Raw genomic sequence first — 6921 nt, forward strand, 5'->3', positions numbered from 1 at the left:
AACCCAAGACCTCTGACTCCCAAGTCCATGCTCTTTCCACTAAGCCACACTGCTTCTCAATGGTAGACACATTCCCTGCCCACAGTGAGTTTACCATCCTCTGACTCCCGTGCTCTTGCCACCAAGTCATGCTGCTTCTCTTAAGTGACACACCCCACCCCCAACCTTTTTGGATTCCCATTAATAATAATAATAATGATGGAATTTTAAACTCTTACTATGTGCCAAGTACTGTACTAGGCGCTGGGGTGGATACAAGTAAATCGGGTTGGACACAGTTCCTGCCCCACGTGGAGCTCACAGACTTAATCCCCACTTTACAGACACGCCCACCCCCAACCTTTTTGGATTTCCATTAATAATAATATTAATGGTATTTTTAAGCTCTTACTATGTGGCAAGTACTGTACTAAGCTCTGGGGTGGATACAAGCAAATCGGGTTGGACACAGTTCCTGTCCCACGTGGGGCTCACAGACTTAATCCCCACTTTACAGATGAGGTAACTGAGGCCCAGAGAAGTGAAGTGACTAGTATAAGGTAACACAGAAGACAAGTGACAAAGCCGGGGTTAGAACCCACGACCTTATAACTCCCAGGCCCGTGCTCTATCCATTTCGCCTTGCCGCTATCACTGCTAGCCAGAGAGACCAGATACAGTACTTGCAATCAATCAATAGCATTGATTGAATAGCATTTGCGCAGAGCACTGTAATAAGAACTTGGAACAATATGGTAGTAAACACAATCCCTGTCCTCAAGGATCTTATGATCTAGCGGACATACCGGGCCCTCAGGCGCACTGACATGATAGTACAGTACAGTACCTGGCACATAATAATCACTTAACACTACCATAAAGCAGGAGAGAAGGTTAGCACTCCCCTTGAGAAGGATGGAAGAGGTCCTAGTGGCCTATACAACACATATATGGTTAAGGCATTGCCACCTACTTCGTGGCATCTAGCCAGGTTTTTCTGAGAGCCCACCTCCTCCAGGAGGCCTTCCCAGACTGAGCCCCTTCCTTCCTCTCCCGCTCGTCCCCCTCTCCATCCCCCTCATCTTAACTCCTTCCCTTCCCCACAGCACCTGTATATATGTATATATGTTTGTACATATTTATTACTCTATTTTACTTGTACATATCTGTTCTATTTATTTTATTTTGTTAGTATGCTTGGTTTTATTCTCTGTCTCCCCCTTTTAGACTGTGAGCCCACTGTTGGGTAGGGACTGTCTCTATATGTTGCCAACTTGTACTTCCCAAGCGCTTAGTACAGTGCTCTGCACACAGTAAGCGCTCAATAAGTACGATTGATTGATTGACTGATAGAGAAGGAGACAGACAATATTATAAATGAATAAATTATGGATATGTACATAAGTGCTGTGGGACTGGGAGTGGCAAACGTTTTATACAGTGTAACCTTGTCACTTAACTTCTCTGTGCTTCAGGTATCTCATCTGTAAAATGGGAGTTAAGACTGAGCACTAAGAAGGACAGGGACTTTGTCTTACCTAGTTATCTTGTGACTATCAGTGCTTAGATCAGTGCCTGGCACTTAACAAAATACCTTAAAAAACACCTTTGAAACTCCTTACTACTGAAATGGTCAGCTCTCTCCTTTCTACTTAAGAACTCTCTCCTCCCACTCTACTGAAAGAAGCTTGTTAGCCTAATGAACATAGTGATAAGGCAACAGTGTCATCATGTATCTTCAGTCTATATGGTTCACAAAACACTCATTATTGCAAACACAACATCCACTCTGAGAATACCTACCTATGCAAACCCAACAGTAAGGAAGCGCCAGCAGCATATTTAAATGGAAGTAGAAACAGGCACAGTATTAAACATAGAACTGTCATGGAGATATCTATCAATACAGGGTGATGACCAAAGCCACTAAATGAAAAGCAAATAAAACATAACTCATCATCATTATCATCCTTATATGCATCATCACTGTCAATGTTGATCAACTACTGTGTGCAGTTCAATTTACTGGCCTTGAAAACAAACAGTAGAAGTCGTAGACATGATCTTTGACCAGAGTCTACAATAATAATAATAATAATAATAATAATAATAATAATGGCATTTATTAAGCGCTATGTGCAGAGCACTGTTCTAAGCACTGGGGAGGTTACAAGGCAATCAGATTGTCCCACAGGGGGCTCACAGTCTTCATCCCCATTTTACAGATGAGGTAACTGAGGCCCAGAGCAGTTAAGTGACTTGCCCAAAGTCACACAGCTGACAATTGGCAGAGCCGGAATTTGAACCCATGACCTCTGACTCCAAAGCCCGTGCTCTTTCCACTGAGCCACACTGCTTCTCTAATATAACATGATACCCCAACTATGAAGCTTTTAGGTGTATGTGTATGGAAAATCTAAAGATAGATTGATAGACAGGTGGATTATCAATCATTTTCTCCAAAAGGCAATTGCAAGCATATTTTGACACAGTGTTGTAAATATAAACAAGATAAACAATTCATTAAGAAAATGATTTCATGTTTATTAATTTTAAAAGCTATCTCTGTTGAGCATTTGGATTCACAGTAGTGTAGAAATGAGAGCTTACTGTTCCAAGAAGCTCTGAGAGTTTAACAATAGGTTACCTCTCTTATCACAGAGCCAGTAATATGTGCCTCATGAAACTTCTGACAGAATATGTAATGCAGAAGTAACCTATAAAAATTAAAGCCTGTTAAGTGCTTTCGAAAGAAGGATTCATGAAAGGAAAAATTGAAAAGCAGGGACAGCAATCACAATGTGAATAGGATTAAACAGTTATCATGTAAAAATGGAGTTATCTGGTTAAAAAAGGCATGTACAGGCAGAACGTAGTAAAAATTTTTATACTTGAATGTTTCTTGAACAGCATTTTTGCATCATTAAAAGTTATAGGTCTATCTTGTGAAAGTATGTAGGATATATAAATAGTGTATATTCTACTCAGCATTCATCATTTAATAGATAGAAATAGTTTATATGTTCAGTCTGCATTATGCATCTAAAGTTAATGAATTTGCCTCTCCCATTCAAAGCTCTTCAGGATGCAGCAACAACATATTCTTAATTGCCACATAGTGGAAAGCAACCTTCCATAGCCCACTATATTATTGTCTCTTGGAAGAAGATAACTCCACTTAAAAGAAAGTAAAACCTCAGAGGAGACGGAAGTGAAGCCCTCATGGCTTCTCATTTCCTGTCTGCTCCAATTTCTCTCAATGGTATTTATTGGCCATTGACTTTAAGATACTTCTACTTATTGACTCTTCTCTCAGTATTTTTCAGCTCATACTCTTCTATCCTTCCAAGACAACTTACTAATCATTCCTTGTTCTTAACTCTCTTGATGCCTACATCTTTCTCTAAACCTAACCTCTCAAAATTTCGCATTTGACAGACAACAGCTTTCCTCATCTTCAAAACCCTTCTGAAATCACATCATCTCCAGGGGACATTCCCTGATTAATTTCTAATCTCCCCAGTTTATATCCCCAACTGCCACTTCAGCACTTCTGTGCCACCTAAACTCTTTTTATTTTCAACCTGCCATACACTTATGTACATACCTCACATATTCTATTGTAAAAATAATAAAAATTGTGGTATTTGTTTTTTGCTTACTATGTGCCAGGCGCTGTTCTAAGCATTGGGGTATCTACAAGTTAAATAGGTTGGACACAGTCCCTGTCCCACATAGGGCTCCCAGTCATAATTCCCATTTTTCAGATGAGGAAACTGAGGCACAGAGAAGTTAGGTGACTTGCCTAAGGCCACACAGCACACAAGGGGTGGAGGTGGAATCAGAACACAGGTCCTTCTGATTCCCAGACCTGTGCTCTATCCACTGAGCCACGCTGCTTTGTATATGTTCCTTGCTAGATTATAAATTTGTTGACAGCAAGAATCATGTGTACTAATCAATTCTATTGAACTCTCCCATGAGCTTAGTTTAGTACTCTGCGCACATTAGGAGCTCAATATGCACTATTGATTATTTGATTGATTTTAAGAAGTTACAGAGTAGTGGTGATGATGGTGGTGCTTTTTGGATGTATGACATTTAGTAAACCATTGGCTTTCATCTGCTAATAATCACACTGTCAAAAATACATATTTACATTGTGTGAAGAGCATATGGTTAACCCTTGGATGTTGTTCCTCAATGTGATGGATTAATCAGTAGCTCCACTTGCAATTTTTGGTAAACAAAATATGGAAATTATAATAGATCTTTCTGGTACTATTTTAATGATAATTCAGAAAGTGCCTGAGCTAGGAGTTGAGTGATGTATTTATTCATTTATTTTAAATGGAACTCACAATGCTCTGCAATGTGCCATACATCATAAAGTAATCATTCATTCAGCCATATTTATTGAGTGCTTACTGTGTGCAGAGCACTGTAGTAAGTGCTTGGGAAGTACAAATCAACAACGGATGGTCCCTACCCAACAACGGGCTCACATCCCTAGAAACTCTTGAGTCGGGAACAGGATCTAATTACAAATAATAAAGCTATAGCTTTGACCTGATTTTATTAATATTTATTAGAAACTCAATGTCAAATATCAGAGCCTTCCTGGATATTAATAATAATAATAGTCATAATAATAATAATGATAATAGACTGAAGATAGTAAACTACTTCTAGGCTGTAATCTCGTTATGGGCAGAGAATGTGTCTGCTAATTCTGTTGTATTATACTCTGAAAGACTTAGAAAATTACTTTGCAGATAGTAAGCACTTACTGATTGATTGATTAACAATAATAATAATTGATTTGTAAAGTGCTTGCCATCTGAGCTTTACAAGTACTGAAGTAGATACAGAGATACAAGTTGGGCACAGTCCCTATCCCATATAGGGCTCACAGTCTAAATAGGTGTAAGAACAGGCATTTAACCCCATATTATATATGAGGACAATGAGGCACAGAGAAGTTACTTGCCTACCCAAGGTCATAGCAAATAATTGACAGAGTGGGGATTAGAATTCAGTCCCCTGACTCCCATGCCTGTATTCTTTCTACTAGGCCGTGCTGTTTCCTGGATAAATGGAGATGCAAGGAGTCACAGGCTAAAATAATAAAGTTCTGCTTTTATGCTTCTCAATCCCAAAGTGCTTCATATGGAGCCATCTGATCAGTCTGGAACTGTTTTGTGATTCATTCCTGGTGGCAGTTTAAAGTCAATCAGGCCATTGTTTGTACAACAATCTGTGCTCTGTCTGATAGTCTTAATCCATTAGCCCATTACAGGTCTTCCTTAAACAACAACTCAGTCAATGAGATATCATTATTTGAATATAGGAGATATCCAACAACCTGACTAGCTGACAACTACTTTTCTTTTCATCAATGCTTTTCCTGGTGGGGGTGAAAAGCTGAGGATGGGAGTGGCACTTTTGTTGAAGTGGCAATCAGGGAGTTAGTAGTTGATTGCATGTGCTTGTAAGTGGATTTAAAAGCCATAATGTCTCTAATTGCAAATTCTGGATTTGATTAATTCTGTTCTGAAGTTCTGGTGCCCTTGTTGGAAGGAAAGACAACCTGCATCAGTATCTTAAGATGTCAGTCAACATCTGAATCTAGTGTTACTCAGAAAGCAACATCCATTACCATTTGAAAAGGTATTGGGCATTAAGACTCCCTTACCCCAGGTGGGACAGGATTGTATCTGACCTGATTGACTTGTATCTACTCAGAATTTAGTTCAGTGTTAAATTGTAAATTCACTGTAGGCAGAGGACATATCTATGAACTCTGTTATAGTGTACTCTCCCAAGTGCTTAGTACAGTGCTCTGCAAACAGTAAACACTCAATAAATAAGACTGGTTGATTGATTGGCACAGAATAAGCACTTAATAATAATAATGATGACATTTATTAAGCGCTTACTATGAGTAAAGCACTGTTCTAAGCGCTGGGGAGGTTACAAGGTGATCAGGTTGTCCCAAATAGGGCTCACAGTCTACATTCCCATTTTACAGATGGGGTAACTGAGGCACAGAGAAGTTAAGTGACTTGCCCAAAGTCACACAGCTGACAATTGGCAGAGTCAGGTTTTGAATGATGATAATGATAATGACATTTATTAAGTGCTTACTATGTGAAAAGCACTGTGCTAAGCGCTGGACCCATGACCTCTGACGCCAAAGCCTGTGCTCTTTCCACTGAACCATTCTGCCATAATTATCATCCAGCCTAATAGGAACTCCACACCAATTCTGAATTATTGTGTTCTGAACATAACCTCCAAACCTGGATACATTCAGGAATAAAGAGCCCTCTTGAATGGTATAAATCAGTCCTCTTAGGGTGACAGCAGTGAGTAAGCATTACTAGAATGCAGTGGGATTCAAAAATATCAGTAGAACTTCCCTTCTTCTAGAACAGGATCCTCAACTTTTTCAACCTTTCTCTAACTGAATTTGAAGGATAGGATCAGGAAATGGGTGTTCCAATTAGGGAACTGCCCAATTCCATTCTCTGAAATGGTCAAATAATAATAATAATAATAATGGCATTTGTTAAGCGCTTACTATGTGCAAAGCACTGTTCTAAGCGCTGGGGGGATATAAGGTGATCAGGTTGTCCCACGTGGGGCTCACAGTCTTAATCCCCATTTTACAGATGAGGTAACTGAGGCTCAGAGAAGTTAAGTGACTTGCCCAAGGTCACACAGCAGACACGTGGCAGAGTCGGGATTCGAACCCATGACCTCTGACTCCATAGCCCGTGCTCTTTCCACTGAGCCATCCTGCTTATGTCTTTATTAAGATATGAGCTTAGGAACTGGATGAAATCATAACAAGCAATTGCTAATTTAAAAAAATATTACGTAGAATTAGTGAGGGTTTGAAATCCAGAAATTGGTTTCATATGCATGTTTTTATAAGGG

At 39.5% G+C, this 6921-nt stretch overlaps 1 non-coding gene across 1 annotated transcript; it reads left to right on the forward strand.

The window, feature by feature from the left end:
• Positions 1-850: 850 nt before the first annotated feature.
• LOC119924665 lies at positions 851-978 on the forward strand. Its single transcript, XR_005449365.1, has one exon. It is a non-coding gene; the product is annotated as a U6atac minor spliceosomal RNA (small nuclear RNA).
• The last annotated feature ends 5943 nt before the right edge of the window (positions 979-6921 follow it).

The sequence above is a fragment of the Tachyglossus aculeatus genome, chromosome 2, assembly GCF_015852505.1.
Source record: "Tachyglossus aculeatus isolate mTacAcu1 chromosome 2, mTacAcu1.pri, whole genome shotgun sequence".
Classification (NCBI taxonomy): domain Eukaryota; kingdom Metazoa; phylum Chordata; class Mammalia; order Monotremata; family Tachyglossidae; genus Tachyglossus; species Tachyglossus aculeatus.